Here is a 16,582-nt window from a genome sequence, read left to right on the forward strand (position 1 = left end):
GAGGTCGCTTACTGAGTACAAGCACTTGGTGCTCTGACTGAGGGCTCGCCTTCAGTTCCCAGCATCTGTATCAGCGGTTCGCAATCTCCCTCATGCTGGGACTCTTTAGTCCCTCATGTCATGGTGACCCTCAACCATAAAATAACTTTTGTGGCTATTTCACAACTGTAATTTTGATACTGTTATGAATCGTTATGTGAATATCTGTGTTTTCTGAGAATCTTAGGCGACCCTGTGAAAGGGCTGTACAGTCACGACCCACAGGTTGAAAAGGGCTGATCTACATGGTGGCTCATAGGTCTCTAGTTCCAAGGGATCTGATGCCCTCTTGTGGCCTGCCTGGGGACTGCACAATGTGGTTCAGAGACGCATGTAGTCAAAAATACCGTAACACCACTACTAAATAATAATGATGATGTTGACGATGATGATGTTTGTTTGTTTGTTTGTTTTCGAGACAGGGTTTCTCTGTATAGACCTGGCTATCCTGGAACTCACTCTGTAGACCAGGCTGGCCTCGAACTCAGAAATCCGCCTGCCTCTGCCTCCCGAGTGCTGGGATTAAAGGCGTGCGCCGCCACTGCCCAGCTTTGATGATGATGATTTAAAAAATATATCCACTAGAACCGCAGTCGAGAGTGCATAGTGCTCTTGCAGAGGAACCAAGCACCCATGCTTGGTGGCTCACCTGTAACTCCAGCTCCAGGGATCTGACGCCCTCTTCTGGCTACTGCAGGCATCTGCATACACTTGGTATGCTTTCTACACAAATGCATACATAAATGAAAACAAGTCGTAAAACTTGAACAGTAGCAAAAGCAACAAAAAACCATATTCCAATATAAATACCAGAAGACCTTCATTCTAGGATCCCAAAGTCTCTCAAATCACAAAACCAGAAAAGCCCGGTCTTCAGTCGTGAGCACCATATTTGTTTTGGGCATATCTGTACAGAGCATCTCCGATGACAGATGACACGTGGGTAACTCTCTGTTGAGATCTGCATCTGGGCTCTTCAACACGCTGAAACAGGTCTCTGGTTGTTTGGCTGTTGAATTAAATAATTAATTAATAAGTCCCAGTGGCAGGCTCACCACCCGCCTCAATGATATATGTTCCCCAAAGAAAGACATTCCTCCCCCTCCCCCCACACAGCCTTTATATTTTGATAGGCCTTAAGTAGCTCAATAGCTGGGCCACTGCCTAACCTCCACGTGCCAATAATCTCTGTTCTCTCTTCGCTGCCCTGGACCCAGCTGGGCAATCCTCTCTGGCCACACTCTCCCGGCTCCTTCACATGGTAGCTACCCTTCTCCGTCTGTCCCAAGCCCCAGGAAATTAAAAATACCCGACCTCTGTCTGTCCTCCCCAGCTTGGCTGTTGGCATTTTTATTTAACAGTCAGATTCCATTGGGGGCAGGTTCCCAGAAGCTACTTACAGACACTACTTGCAGTTTTGGGGACCCAAATTAACATTAGAAAACAAGCAGCATTTGGCCAAACCCACCTCATTTGGCAACCTGGATCTTGCTTAAAGGTGTTCAGCTTACCGGGGTCTCTGGATCCTCCTCCGCATTTACCCCTAATGTCACTTAGCGCGATGCTCAGATGTAAATATTTGACACCCACACTCACCCACTCACTTCTGCCACCCTGCTGTTGGAACTTTTTGTCAGATGAGAAACTGGAAAGAACAAAAACTCCCTCCGCCACAAGAGGGCGGTAGACACCACCATTGTGTGGGTGGCTACCTGGGACCAGGGAGACTCCAGGATGAAGAGGTGCCAGGAGTCATTTAATTATCACCTGTCTTCTTGCAGACAAGAAGGGAAAATGATGGTCATCTTCTGGGGACTAAGGAGATCACACTGTTGGCCAGGGTCTATACCCTCAGATGTTAACTTGGTCTCAATTAGACGGAACCAGGAAGTTCCTAACCACGTGCAATCAGCCCATCAGAAGAAAACATGGTCTTGGGCAGAGAATGAAAATTAGAGACAGCAATTTAAGTAACTAAGACCATTCTAAAGCATGCATGACACGTGGCTTTGTTTGGTTTTTGAGAGATGGTCTCATGTAACCCAGGCTCATTATGTAGATCAGCCTAATTCTGAACTCCTGATCCTCCTGCCTCCACCACACAGGGTGTATGCAGTCCTGGGGATGGAACCCATCTCACGGCGGCACTCCCACGGGCTGTTTCAGATCCAAGCTCCATGTAGTTAATGTAGCCTGAAATCTCACCATGTTCCAAGAAATTGCTAGAGCCAAGCCTGCTGGTATGTGCTTATAACCCTAGCATTCCCGAGGCTAAGGCAGGAGGACTGTTCCAAGTTTGACGCCAACCTGGTCTCAGCATTGAGTTCTAAGCTAGCCCGAACTATGTGTCCAGACTGTGTCTCAAAAACCCAGGAACAATGGTTAGATGAAGACTCCGTTGGTGAGATGCTCACTGTGGAAAAATGATGGCCGGAGAACTCCAGTTCGAGCCCAGAGCCAACGTCAAGAGGCTGGGTGACCTACTGCGCAGACGCAATTCTAGCACGGGGAGATGGAGAGCAGTTGGCTCCATGGCGCTTGACGGCCAGCCAGCCTAGCCAGAAAGAGAATTCATCTCAAGGAATCAACGTGGAGGGCAGAACGACACTCAAGTTTGTCCTCTGTCCTCCACAGGCACCTCTACATACACATATACATGTAAACACATACACATAAACACACACACACACACACACACACACACACACACACACACATACACACACGATTTCTAGGAAGAGATTCCTGCTAGGAAAAAAATGATCAAGCTGTTTGGTTGGAGCTTGGAGTCCACTGCTCACCCCTGCGTGGCCTGGGGAGCCCCGTCTAATCTCCGCCCAAACCCTCGCACACTGAAAAACTCTGAACAAAAGAAGGGCCCCAAAGGCGGGTGTGGTGGCGCACGCCTTTAGTCCCAGCACTTGGGAGGCAGAGGCAGGTGAATTTCTGAGTTCGAGGCCAACCTGGTCTCCAGAGTGAGTTCCAGGACAGCCAGGGCTGCACAGAGAAACCCTGTCTCGGATACCCCCCCCCAAAAGGCCCCCAAATCTCAGTTCCGCATTTCCAGCAGCTGATGCAATCTGCCAGCCCACCCGTGTAAGCGATCAGCTTTTGACTATATTTGGGCACAGTTCCGGCTCCTGGCTGATACATCATCGCCCGAGATCTATAAACCCCCTGGCCTTAGCCTGGGCTCGTGGTTTCCCTGGCTCTGTTCTCTGGGACCTGCGAACCCACCCAGGAGCTGCGCCCAATAAACGTGCACCTATTTACTTTTACGGTGATCTGATCTGGCCTATCGCGCTGGTGAAAACCTATTACAATCTTCTAGGAAAAGCATAATTTACCAAAACAGACTGAAGAAAGGAAATGCATAAATAAAACTGCCGTTGAGAAAGCTGAGGAAGAAGTTACAATTCCTGCCATGTTAGTCCAGAGGCCCAGGTAGTCCTTGACAGCCATGGGTGCAGTTATTCCAATATGTTCCAACTTCCGTGGGGTACAGGCAGGCCTGGAAAGTAGAGGGAGCAGTCTACTTACTGCCATGTTAATCTAATTGCTTCTGAAATTATTTTTTTTTTAAAGTTTTATTTTATGCGTCTCTTTGCGTGTGTACACATGCACCCGTGTGCTGGTGCCCATGCAGGCCAGAAGAGGGCATCAGATCCCCCCACCCCACCCCGGAGCTAGAGTATCAGGCAGTGGATGTGTTGCTGTGTGGATGCTGGGAGCCAAACCCTGGTCCTCTACAAGAGCAGCCAGTGCTTTTCAACTGCAGAGCCACCTCTCCAGTCCCTCAGATCTGAAATTCTTAAGCAAACTAGTGATTTTTGCAAATGAAACAGATTGGACAATACAAACTCTTGTCTCTCCTTTGCAAGAGCTGTTTCCCAGTTTTAACCGTGTCAGATGGTGGTTACCTTTGAATTAACGATGATTGACCAGTTAGTGATTGTAACAGGCATTGCATCCCTGAAGCCTTCACTTTCTGATACGGTCTATCCTGAGCTTCCTGCCCTGTGGTCAACTCTGACTCACTTCTTCCCTGTCACTTCTAAGGGATAGAAAGGGGCGAGGCTCACTGCCCACACACAGTCAACACAGGGCTGGGGATGACACATAGCTCATTGCCTTTGTGCTGGCCTCACCTGTGCGAAGATCAGCACTGCATTAGAATCAGGTGTGGTGGAGAACTGGGAGCCCTGCGCTTGGAGGAGAAGCTCAGGGTGACTCCTCGGCTACCCAGTAAGTTAGAGGCCAGCCTGGGCTACCGAGAACCTGAGTTTGATCCCCAGGACCCACACAGGAGGAGGGAACTAACTCCTGCAAATTGTCCCTTGGCCTCCACATTTGTACCATGACATTCATGTGCACATGCTCACACACATGAACACACACACACACAAACACAAAAGCAGTGTAGTTAAAAAAAAATCTTGTCTTAAAACAAGAACATTGTCACTGTAGGCCTGATTTAAACACATTTCTCTACATGCAAACCTGCCAGAGGTGTGTGTGTTAGCATCTGATCAGTCATCACAACATCTAAGGTGTGCAGGCAACAGTGAGCCTCGCCCAGCTGATCTACACAGTCAGTTCCAGGGTGGGCCAGGCCTGCACAGTGACACTGTCTTGACACAGCAAAGGGTCATTCAAAGGGCTCCATGGGTACCTGTCACCCAGCGAGACATCCGTGGGTACCTGGGTACTTGACAAGCTGAGTCAGGTCCCCCGGAACCCACAACTCCTGCAAGCTGTCCCCTGAAATCCATATGCACACTGTGGTATTCACCCCGCCCCCCCCCCAACACACACACGCTAAAATTAATTAAAATGTCGTTTAAATGTTTTGATAGGAACAACAAACATTTAGAAACCTTGGTCTTTCTAAATCAAGCACAACACAATGATATGAATGGGAAAAAAATCCCATTAAAAATAGCAGCTTAGGAAGGTGGTGAGATGGCTCAGTTGTTAGGAGCACTGGTTGCTCTTGCAGAGGAGCTGGGCTCACAGCACACTTGACTCCAGATCCAAGGGGATCCGACACCCTCTTCTGGCCTCCACAGCCTCCTCATACACACGTGGTGTACATAAACTCAAGCAGTCTCACAAACATACACATAAAGTAAAAGTAAATGAGTAAAAACTTATGTAGAGGGGTTGGAGAGATGGCTCAGTGGTTAAGAGCACAGGCTGCTCTTCCAGAGGTCCTGAGTTCAATTCCCAGCAACCACATGGTGGCTCACAACCATCTGTAATGGGATCCGATGCCCTCTTCTGGTGTGTCTGAAGACAGCTACAGTGCACTCATATACATTAAATACATCTTTAAAAAAAGAGAGAGAAGACGGGCGTGGTGTCGCACACCTTTAATCCCAGCACTTGGAAGGCAGAGGTAGGCAGATTTCTTAGTTCGAGGCCAGCCTGGTCTACAAAGTGAGTTCCAGGACAGCCGGGGCTATACAGAGAAACCCTGTCTTGACCCACCCCCCCCCCCAAAAAAAAAGAGAGAAAGAGAGATTCTGAAAAGCAGTTCAGAGTTCAGACCTTCAACAGATGATCCCCTGCTGTTGAGAAGCCTAAATTCATCCTGCAGTGTCTCAATCAATCAATCAATCAATCAATCAATTGTCAAGCATACCCTGGAGCACCAACACTATTTCTCAGTGACCTTGATCATTTTTCCTGTGATCTCTGAGTGTGCTACAGACTTAGCTCCTGTTTTTATCTTGTCTACATGATTATCCTTGTAGACGACTGCACAGAAAGACCTGGCTCTGCAAGAGAGCATGTTCCATCTAAGCATGGTGGTACACACCTATAATCTCAGCATTCAGGAGGTTAAGTCGGGAAGGTTGGGAGTGTGGGGCCAACCTGGGCTACACAGCAAGAACCTGTCTCTTTTGTTATTTTGTTGTTGTTGTTTAAGTAGGAGACAGGGTTGAAATGATGGCTTAGAAAATAAGAGCATTTGTTGCTCCTGAAGAGGACTCACCGAGAGCAGCTTACAGTGACTGTAATTCCAGCTCCAGGAGACTCGGCATCCTTTTCTGTTCTGGGTGGGCACCTGCACACACATGACATTGGATGAAAATAAATAAATAAAAAGGAAAAAAAAATAAAAGGACATGCCCGTTCCTACGTATGGTGGAGGGAAAATTTATTATAGACACCTGGGAGAGCATAGCCAGAGGCAGACACATCTGGGAGAGTCTAGAGGAGTGGTCTTGACCCTGAAGCACGTGGGGGGGGGCAGGGAGAGAGGAGAGCCAAGTACAGAGCCAGAAGCCAAAGGTGCAAAAGAGGCAGAGAGGGTAGGTAACTAAAATGTCTGGATTATATAGGGAACAGCCTCTGGGGGTTGTGGGCGGGACCATCCCTGGGCTGGTAGTCTTAGGTTTTATAAGAGAGCAGGTTGAGCAAGCCAGGGGAAGCAAGCCAGTAAGGAACATCCCTCCATGGCCTCTGCATCAGCTCCTGCTTCCTGACCTGCTTGAGTTCCAGTCCTGACTTCCTTTGGTGATAAAGAGCAGTGTGCAAAGTATAAGCTGAATAAGCCCTTTCCTCCCCAACTGCTTCTTGGTCATGATGTTTGTGCAGGAATAGAAACCCTGACTAAGACAAATTGGTACCAGAAGTGGGGTATTCCTGTGACAACCTGACCATCTTTTGGGGAGGATTGTGGAAGGACTTTGGAACTTTGGGCTAGCAGGTCCATTCAGTGTTAAGAGCTCTGTGGGATGTTGTGTAGGAGCTTGGAAGATAATGTTTCCAACAGTGCAGAAGATGGAGGCCTGGCTTGTGAAGTTTCAAAGGGAAGATTAAAGACTCTTTTCAGGACCATTGCTATTTTGATTGTGAAGATTCAGTGGTTCTGGTTAGCTGGGGCTGAAGAATCAGCTGTGATTAACAAGATACCAGAACTAGTAAAGTGAAACCTTTGCATTACTGGGACTATTGATGCTGGTTAGCTGGAGCTAAGAAATTAGCTGTGATTAAAAAGAGACCAGCATCATTGAGGTGACATCTTCTGGGAAATGTTTTCTGAAAGCACAAAGAGGCTGTGTTCCAGAGATAGCCAAGGTTTTAATTCGTGCTGCAGCAGGACTTGGTAATGTGAAAGAGTCACCCAGGTGGTACTGGTTTTGAAGGCACGAAGGGGTCATGAAGAGTGGCTGAGGCTTGGCACTGTGAGAGGCCATGGAAGGCCATTGGTGAAGGTGCAGCTTCAGTTGGAATTGATGGCCCAAGACTGAAGGGGTCATGCAGTGTATTGAAGATGCCAGTACCATGAGATGACCACCAAGAACAGCAGCAGCAATGGAGTACAGGCAGCTGGAGCCTAGAAGACAAAGTGTGTGCTACAAAGGACAGGGCTGGAGAAGTGACCCAAGCCCTTGGAGGAGCCCAGAAGATCGTGAGTTGGATCCTAGACATTGGGCAGTTGGCATTTAATTTTTGCTCTTGATTGTGACTGTGTCCTGATGGTTTTTCCTCTCGAAGGAAGTATTTTAGTGGAGCCCACAGTTAAGAGACTTTTAATTGTAAAAATTTTAAGAATTTGCAAAGACTGTGGGACTTTTAAAGTTATTTAGACCTTGGGGATGAATAAGAATGTAAGGGTTGAGGCTTACTAATGATGTGTTTGTGTGTCAAGTTGACAAGGGGCCAATTGTACTGGCTAGTTTTGTGTCAACTTGACACAAGCTGGAGTTATCACAGAGAAAGGAGCCTCCCTTGAGGAAATGCCTCCATGAGATCCAGCTGTAAGGCATTTCCTCAGTTAGTAATCTAGGGGGAAAGGCCCCTTGTGGGTGTGACCATCCCTGGGCTGGTAGTCTCAGGTTCTATAAGAGAGCAGGCTGAGTAAGCCAGGGGAAGCAAGCCAGTAAGAAACATCCCTCCATGGCCTCTGCATCAGCTCCTACTTCCTGACCTGCTTGAGTTCCAGTCCTGACTTTCTTTGGTGATAAACAGCAATGTGCAAAGTATAAGCTGAATAAACCCATTCCTCCCCAACTGCTTCTTGGTCATGGTGTTTGTGCAGGAATAGAAACCCTGACTAAGACAATGCCTTACAGATGGATCTCATGGAGGCATCTCTTCAAAGGAGGCTCCTTTCTCTGTGATAACTCAGCTTGTGTCAAGTTGACACTCAAAATCATATGTGAGGTCTACCCTTCTATCAAGATTTTGGTTTGTTTGAGACAAGGTCACCAGGGTGGCTCCTGCAGAAGGCAGAGATCATGCCATAGGGATGAGGCCCAGACACAGCAGGATGGAAGTGAGGCTGCTGGCATCTTCTGGTACAAACCAGGATGCCAACCGTGCTCCGGAATGAGCAAGAGCCATGACTCACCGGTGACACGTCAGAGGCTGAGCCCAAACGTGGGTGCAGCACATTTGGAGAGTCAGGGCAAGTGGGGCAGGAGGGCAACAGAACCATCTTGGAGCTGTGCCAATTACCGGCTTTGGCATCCGTGGGGTGGGTAAACTGAGGCAGGCAGGCAAGGGGTCAGTGCTAAGAGCAGATGCCAGAACTAGTCTAGAAACTGACGGGGGCTGCTCCCTATGGCAGCCAGCAGTTAGAGAAATTACTCAGCAGACTTTTCTCTGAGGGAACAAAGCTTGATTCACTGAGCTGGCACTCCCTGTGGTCAGTGAGAGACTCTGAACTTTTTTCTTTTTTTCTTTCTTTCTTTCCTTTTTTTTTGTTTTTTTGTTTTGTTTTGTTTTTTGGTTTTTCAAGACAGGGTTTCTCTGTGTAGCCCTGACTGTCCTGGAACTCACTCTGTAGACCAGGCTGGCCTTGAACTCAAAAATCCACCTGCCTCTGCCTCCCAAGTGCTGGGATTAAAGGCCTGTGCCACCACTGCCCAGCTTAGACTCTGAATTCTTTTAACTGCTTGAGGTCTTTGAGAAAGAGAAGGAAAGAGAGAAAATTCATACCACACATGCACATAATACACACTGAGTAAATGAAACAAAAGGCAGAATAACTTCATATGTACAAATTCATACATGCATGCATACATACATACACATATTCACACATAGAATGGATGGAGCAAAGGTCCAACAAGCAAATTCCAAGCATTTCACAATACACATATGTACATACAGACATACACACAGTTGGTTGATGGGAGCAAGCTCCAGTATGCACCCAAACAAGCTTTACACACACACACACACACACACACACACACACACACACACACACACACACCTGATGGATGAAACAGAATTCCAGTACATTCCCACACAAACTTTACACAAATACTTACACATACATGTATACATATAGACTTGGAGGGTAGAAGGAACGAAGTTCCAACATACTCCCACACAAACTTTGCATATATACATACATACACATACATGTATACACACATACATATAGTTGATGGATGGAAGGAACAATGTTCCAACAACTTTATTCTGTCTCCCACGGTTTATACATCGCAACGAAACCTGCCAAGCAGTATAAAGTTACAATGTGATTGTGTTCTATTTTTCTTCTAGTGAATGACTATGAAAAAAACCAGTGTGTTCTTCAATACTTTTACAAGAAATAACATTATGTACTACAGGTTAAGAAAACAAATTATTGCCCAGAACCCACATACATTCATAACCAAGGAACTTGTAAGAGATTAACAATCTGTGAGCAGGTGAGGTAATTTTCTCAGCCAGTTTCTATTACTGGCAGGTTACAAAGAAAGGATCAATTATTTTTATTATTTATCTTTAAAAGTAATCTTATAAAAATCTTAAAAGAATCACAAATGTAAGCTTTTACATAAAAATCAATCACATGTATTTTAAATCTTCAGAATACATATCTACTCGTCAGCAATTCTTACTAAATCACATCAGGAAGCTGAGGGCAAAATGGGCACAAGAAATCAATTGTCACCGGTCCAGCCTCAGTGAGAGTCACGCCAGCCAGTGCTGCCATTGTTCTTGTTCCCTGATCATAAAGGTCCTAGCTTAACTAATAAGAACGTGCATTTCTGAACTTCAAATTGCCCCCTAAGGTTTTCTACATCAGAAGCAGTAGCAAAAACATCTTAGCCTAGCTTCATTAACAACTTTACTTTTCCAAATGTTTTCTAAGGGTGGTGGTTAGAGTTGACAATCTACACCTCTAAGTTCTTTCCAAGGGTGGTGATTGAATCATTAATCTGCTCCAGCAGCAATGCCAGGAAGAGGTCAAGCAGTTGTGAGTGCCAGAGAGACTGCCCAGTGAGGGGCTGGAAGGCCCTTAGAGTTTTCACACGGTTCTCAGCTTAAGAGGGAAGTGAGAGCAGAGCAAACTCCATAACAGCATGAATCTCTCAGGACACACAGTTCTCAACCTTTACACTGCAACCCTGAAGTGGCTTCATTTTAAAAGAATGATCACTGACCTAAGTTCACTTCTAATGGGTTTTAAATTCTAGGTGTGTGTATGTGTGTGTCTATGTATGTGTCTGTATGTGTATGTCTGTCTATATGTGTATGTGGGCATGAATGTATATATGTGTGTGTGTATGTCTATGTGTTTCTGTGTGTGTATGTGTGTATATGTATGTATGTATGTATGTATGTATATGTGTGTATATATGTGTATGTGGGTATGCATGTATATGTGTGTGCGTATGTCTATGTGTTTCTGTGTGTGTATGTATGTATGTATGTATATGTGTGTATATATGTGTATGTGGGTATGCATGTATATATGTGTGTGTATGTCTGTTTATGTGTTTATGTGTGTGTATGTGTGTGTATGTATGTGTGTCTGTGTGTGTCTGTAGGTGTATGTATATGTGTATATGTGTGTATATATGTGTATGTGGGTATGCATGTATATATGTGTGTATATATGTCTGTTTATGTGTTTCTGTGTGTATGTATGTCTGTTTATGTGTTTCTGTGTGTATGTATGTCTGTTTATGTGTTTCTGTGTGTGTATGTATGTGTGTATGTATGTGTATGTATGCATGTGTATATGTATGTATGTGTGTATGTATGTATGTATGTATGTATGTGTGTGTATGTGTGTGTGTGCATAGTCATGCTAGAATTAGAACCCACGGTCTTCTCTATGCTAGGCAAGCACTCTATTACTGAGATGCATCTCCAGTCTCAGCTGCAATGGCACGCATGCACACACACAGATGCACTCATGCACATATATAAGGGGTGTGTGTGCAGAGACTGATGTAGTACAGGCTGGTCTTGAAGTTGCTATTTAACTGAGATGCCCTTGAACTTCTGATCTTCCTGCCTTTACCTCCCTAGTGCTGGGATCACAGCCTGCACCAGCATACCTAGTTCTTGTAGTTGTGCGAACGGAACCCAGGGCTTCATACATGCTGGGCAAATACTGTGCCAACAGAGCCCACAGCCTCAGGCCCACACTCGTTTTTACTGTGGTGTTCTGTGGCTGCAGACCTGCAAGCGGTTACCATTGTCATCCAGCAGAGGGGTCACCACCTCTGCTTGAATTCTGCTCAGCCTCCATTCACACACGTTTGTCTGCCTCCATGTGTCACACCAGAGTCCTTTGGCTACCACATTGTAAGGTGTCCCTTGGATGGAAGACTGCTTCTGGGTACCTCAGATGGAAAGGCCCTCCAGTGACTTAATTCTGTCTTGGAACTTCTTAAGAATGGTATGAAACTGTGAAATTGAAACTTTGGGGTTCTTTGGAAAGTCAGTTGGATGGTGCTTTGCTGGGGCAAACACGTGAAGGAACAGTTAGCTGAAGCAGACACAGGTGAAAGGATGTTCTGCTAAAGTAAGCCTGTGAAAGGACAGGTGATGAAGGATTCTTTCTTAATGGCATAAATGTATTGATCCACCTTACATTTGGTTAATTAAGCTGCATTTGTCAGGACTCCATAGACAGAAATGCACCAAAAAAAACTTCTGGTGGTGTGCTGCAGTTTCTTGCTGCTTCCCCAGACTCCAGCTGACTAGCAGAGTGATGTCAGCCGAGACAGTGCTTGTGCTGAGGCAAGACACGTGAAGGACACATGATGTTTGGAGGGCACGTAAACAGGACTCGACAGACAGGGACGGAGGCTGAGCTAGGCTTGCTCATAGAGCTAGCTGTGCAACACTTGTGGATCTCGAGTTTTCTCTGATCTTTGCTTCCCTGGAAGAGGCACAGCCAAGAACTTTTCCTGGCATTCCTCCTGGTCCTTCCTGTTGACTCTGAGGCCTGGCTGTCTCTGCTAGGTCGTGTCACCTCTGCTGATTCCTGTTTGCTCGCCTGACTCTACTGAACTGGGCTGCTGATGTATCTATCCGTGAAGAGTTTGCGAGTGGATCGAGCTCCCACTGATGACCTGTGAACTGAATGGCTGATTTCCAGACAACACAGACAGGAGCCGCTCCAAAGAACCTTTCTAAACAGGTCCACTTCCCCTGTATCCTTTCTTTCCCACTCCCTCTGGAGGGTAATGGGCTAAAAGAGAGGTTAGAGTGCTTAAGAACCATCATTAAAAATATGGCTGAAAAAAGTTAAAGTTACAAAAGTGCCTGACAATTTTTCCAACTTCATCTCTGTCATACCCACAACATTCCGCCCGAGACCATCTGGCAGGGAAGAGTGAACATCATGCAGAGAGAAAGGAATGTGGGGTCCCCACAAGGACAGCCAGACTTGAGCCTTCATTTGCAAATTACTCCCTGAATCCCATGCCCCACCCCCCCAAAACCCCTAAGCAACATGATAGTTTCTGGGACATGTCAGGCTGTGCTGACCGTGGACTGGTGGAAAGTCAAGAGGGGAGAACGCACGGGAGATGATGCGCTCTGGTTAGAGCTATGATTCTGGAGCAGAAAACCCCCACCCTACTGGCTGCCAATAGTCTGTCTTTAAAGCTGAGGCTCCAGGAGTTGGTGAAGCTTTGGCAACAGGAGAAAGAGGCTGAAGCCATCCTGGCTAACCACTAGAACTACTTCCCAAACCAGTGTGACGTCTCTGGGTGACACCCACCTGCATCCTGTTACTTTCTTTAAGAACAATTTATTTATATTTTATTCGCTTATATTTATTTCATGTATATATGTACATATATATACATATGCATGCCTGCCTCGGGGGGACCAAATCTGCTGGTACTGGACTTCCGGGCAGTTGTGAGCTGCCGTGTGGAGGCTGAGAACCAAAGCCAGGTCCTTTGCAAGAGCAGCCACAGCTTCTAATCTCTGAGCCCTATCAAGCTGCCTGGAGCCTGTTACATTGTGCTAAGCATGTGTGTGAGTCCCCACAGAGGCCAGAAGAGGGCATCGGATTCCCCTGGAGCTGGAGTTACAGGCAGGCATGAACACCCACCTGAACTCACATCCTCAGCCAGAGCAATGCACGTTCTTAATCACCGAGATGTCGCTTCAGGCTCTTTGATTTTGATCTCAAGGCACAGTTTCCCTCTGTCGAACTGATGTCAGTTGTAGGTGCCGCACTAGAGAGAGAAGCTCACCAAGATGCTAAACCTTCATTTTTCAAAGGATGCAGAGAGGTTCGGCCTTCTTGGGAAAAAAAAAAAAAAAGGCTGGACCACATCTAGCTCACGCCAGTTACGTTTATTCAATCATTAGACAAAATTAATTAGGTCTGGGAAAGGTTCCAACTACCAAGGTTGGTTTTCTTTCCTTTGCTACCAGAGAGAGCAAATGACCCATACGAACTTCAGTCGCTTTGATCACGGCTAGCCGGAAATCAAGAGGAAGAACTCCAGGTTTGCCACGCGTGTCTTAGGATCAAGGTTTGTGTGGCGGCAAGCTCTCAGGTAGCACCAAGTGCGGACCTTCGAGAGACACAACATTTCTTCTCTAAGTTCAAACAGCCTCAAAATACTTCTCAGCCTCTATGGATCGACCCAAACTTAGCATAGGCTCTGCTGAAACATTTTACTCAAAGCCAGACATAAAGGCTTTACTTTGCATTATCACTATTGACAGTTTGGACTCCACACCTGGCTGGCCACTGTTCGTAATGGAATGAATATCCAAAGGCATCAAACACAGTGGGGGAAGGGCATCAGGCGGAGAGGAGGTGGAACGTAGACTTGGGAGAGCACAGTTGTACACAGTCTGAAGTTCCCAGGTTGTGTAACAGACACCCCAACAGTTAGAAGTATAGGGTGAACATTTCAATGTTCATGGATGGGGGCTGGAGAGATGGCTCAGTGGTTGACAGCACTGGCTGCCCATCCAGAGGACCCAGGTTTAACTCCCAGCACACACACACACACACACACACACACACACGGTGGCTCACACCCACCTGTAACTCCAGTTCCAGGGGATCTAATGCCCTCTTCTGACCTCCTCAGGTACCAGCCATGCACAGAGTATACATACAGGCAAAACACCAATACACATACAATGAAGCCTTAAGGAAGGGTTTAGAATAAATAAAATGCTCATAAAGCCAGGTGCAGTGGCACACATCTTTAATCCCAGCACTCGGGAGGCAGATCCCTGTAAGTTTGTTTGAGGCCAGCCTCGTCTACAGAGATTTTCTGACAGCCAGGATTACACAGAAAGACCCTGCCTCAAAAGCTAAGTTAGATAGATAGAATGCTCATGGGTTTGTGGTTGCGTTCAGACAGGTATGAACTTGCTCTGTTCTACGATGCAGCTGGGCGGAAAAAGGGAGTGCGGCACCCGCACTCACCATTCCCTGCTTCACCACATCTGACTGTGGATGCCCTGTGACCAGCTGCTTCATGCTCCTGTCCTCACACCTTCCTGCCGTGATGGATTGAACCCTTACGCCTGCAGCTAAAATAAACCTTTCCTTTCTTCAGTTGCGCTGGTCAGAGATTTTTCACAGCAACAGGAGGAATAACTAATAACCCTTCGTGTGTGTGTGTGTGTGTGTGTGTGTGTGTGTGTACCCAGAAGAGCAGAGTGAAGGTCGAAGGAGCCGAGGTTTTAACTGAAACTCCTGCCTGGGTCCCAGGATAACCTCTACATGGCACAAGCATGCGCTACACCCAAAGGAACAGAGAGAGGACAGATCCTAACAGCTTAAGTGACAATAGGAACTCTTGGCAGAAATGACAAGATGGGACTGGTATGGACCTACTCAGTGATGGCAGAGAGCTATGGGAAGATGGAGTCCCACAGCACAGTCATCAAAGAATCAAAAGCTTTCCATCACAGGAAACACCAGCAAAAGACGAGCTATTCGCACGGAAAAAGAAAATGGAGGGTTAACAGTGCCAGGTGCCCTAGATGCTGGGACAAAACACTTAGTCTTCCACCAACAGAAAGGTACTAGCTCTTAACAGAAAATAGACATCGAGAAAAGGAACAGAAACTTTTTAACTAGAAAACTCAACATCTGAAACATTGTAACAGAAATGAGGGCAACACACGAAGAAAACCAACTAGAATCCAAATGAAAGTATCCCATTTGAAAAAGCAGATCAGAAATCACCAAAAGCTGTCAGGGAAAACCTTGTGTGGAGTAACACACAAAGATCTAGCTATTCGAGCTGTTGGAGTTTCAGAAATAAGGAGAAAGGCACTGTATTCATCTAGGACAAACGGGGAGTAATACTAAAGTTGCTTAAGAAAAACTAAGCTACACTATGTAGAATTTAGATAAAGGAGTGCTTCCCAGTTCTCTTGTTAGGAGGAGCATGGTTCTGCCAGCCAGGCAGGATGGCCCTAGCTAGCAGCTGCCTAGGGATAGCAGTCCTGGTCTGTCCAGAGATAAAGTGGCAAGGTTTTGACGTCATAAATTGTGGATATCCCTGGGGCTAATTATATTTGATGTTAATTCCGTTCTCCTGTGAGGGGTTGTGAACAAGGAATGAGTCTGCACTCAGGTGATTTCTTGTAAACCTGCTTCACACCTAAATTTGTAAAATAAAGGAGAGCTGATGATTAGACAGAGGAAGGGAGGGTAGAGTGGAAAGTTGGGGGAGAGAAGGAGAAAATGGGAGAGAGAGAGGACGCAGAGGAGGAGGAAGAAGAAAAGTGGAGCAGAAGCCCATGGCCTGGAGAAACCGCAAGTTCTAAGGGGCCTCGTCGATGTGGAAGATGGTGGTGTAGAGGTAGATCTGCCCAATCTAGGCGCACAGCATGTATTCATATTAACTGAGTTGTGTTTTCATTGCCGGGGCATATTTGGGTTGGAGATTTACTGCAACAGTAAATCTCCCTGTTTGTCCAAACAACCAATCTTGAAATGTCCGTCTCTGTGAAACATGTTTAGGTGCTCACACTCGAAGCTGGGGCTGTGAAACCGTGTAAGCTGATGGAAATTTCTGTTTGGGGCTGGTTCCCTTTGTGCATTAGCCAGAACCAGCCTTGGGCTGTTATTAGAGAACTTTTCCTTAATCTCTAAGCCCTGACTTGATTTTTCAATGGGAAGGCGTATTCATCCCATGACAGTGCAGGAAGACATATGAAGTCATAATGACCGAAGGCTTCCTGCCTTAGTCAGGGTTGGTACTGATGTGACCAAAACACCACGACCAAAGCAACTGGGCAAGGAAAGGGTTAATCCAGCTTACCTGTCCACATCACT

At 46.4% G+C, this 16,582-nt stretch overlaps 1 long non-coding RNA gene across 2 annotated transcripts; it reads right to left on the reverse strand.

Moving 5' to 3' along the window:
* Nucleotides 1–550: 550 nt before the first annotated feature.
* Gm30120 lies at nt 551–15,852 on the reverse strand. 2 transcript variants are annotated; one of them, XR_001784506.1, is made up of 5 exons: nt 13,373–15,852; nt 6,038–6,109; nt 3,387–3,550; nt 2,347–2,593; nt 551–1,048 (listed from the first exon to the last, which is right to left on the reverse strand). It is a non-coding gene; the product is annotated as a predicted gene, 30120 (long non-coding RNA). The 2 variants fall into 2 exon arrangements; XR_390979.2 differs by having other exon boundaries at nt 551–2,593.
* Between the last annotated feature and the right edge of the window lie 730 nt (nt 15,853–16,582).

Source organism: Mus musculus, chromosome 4 (genome assembly GCF_000001635.26).
Source record: "Mus musculus strain C57BL/6J chromosome 4, GRCm38.p6 C57BL/6J".
Taxonomy (NCBI): Eukaryota; Metazoa; Chordata; class Mammalia; order Rodentia; family Muridae; genus Mus; species Mus musculus.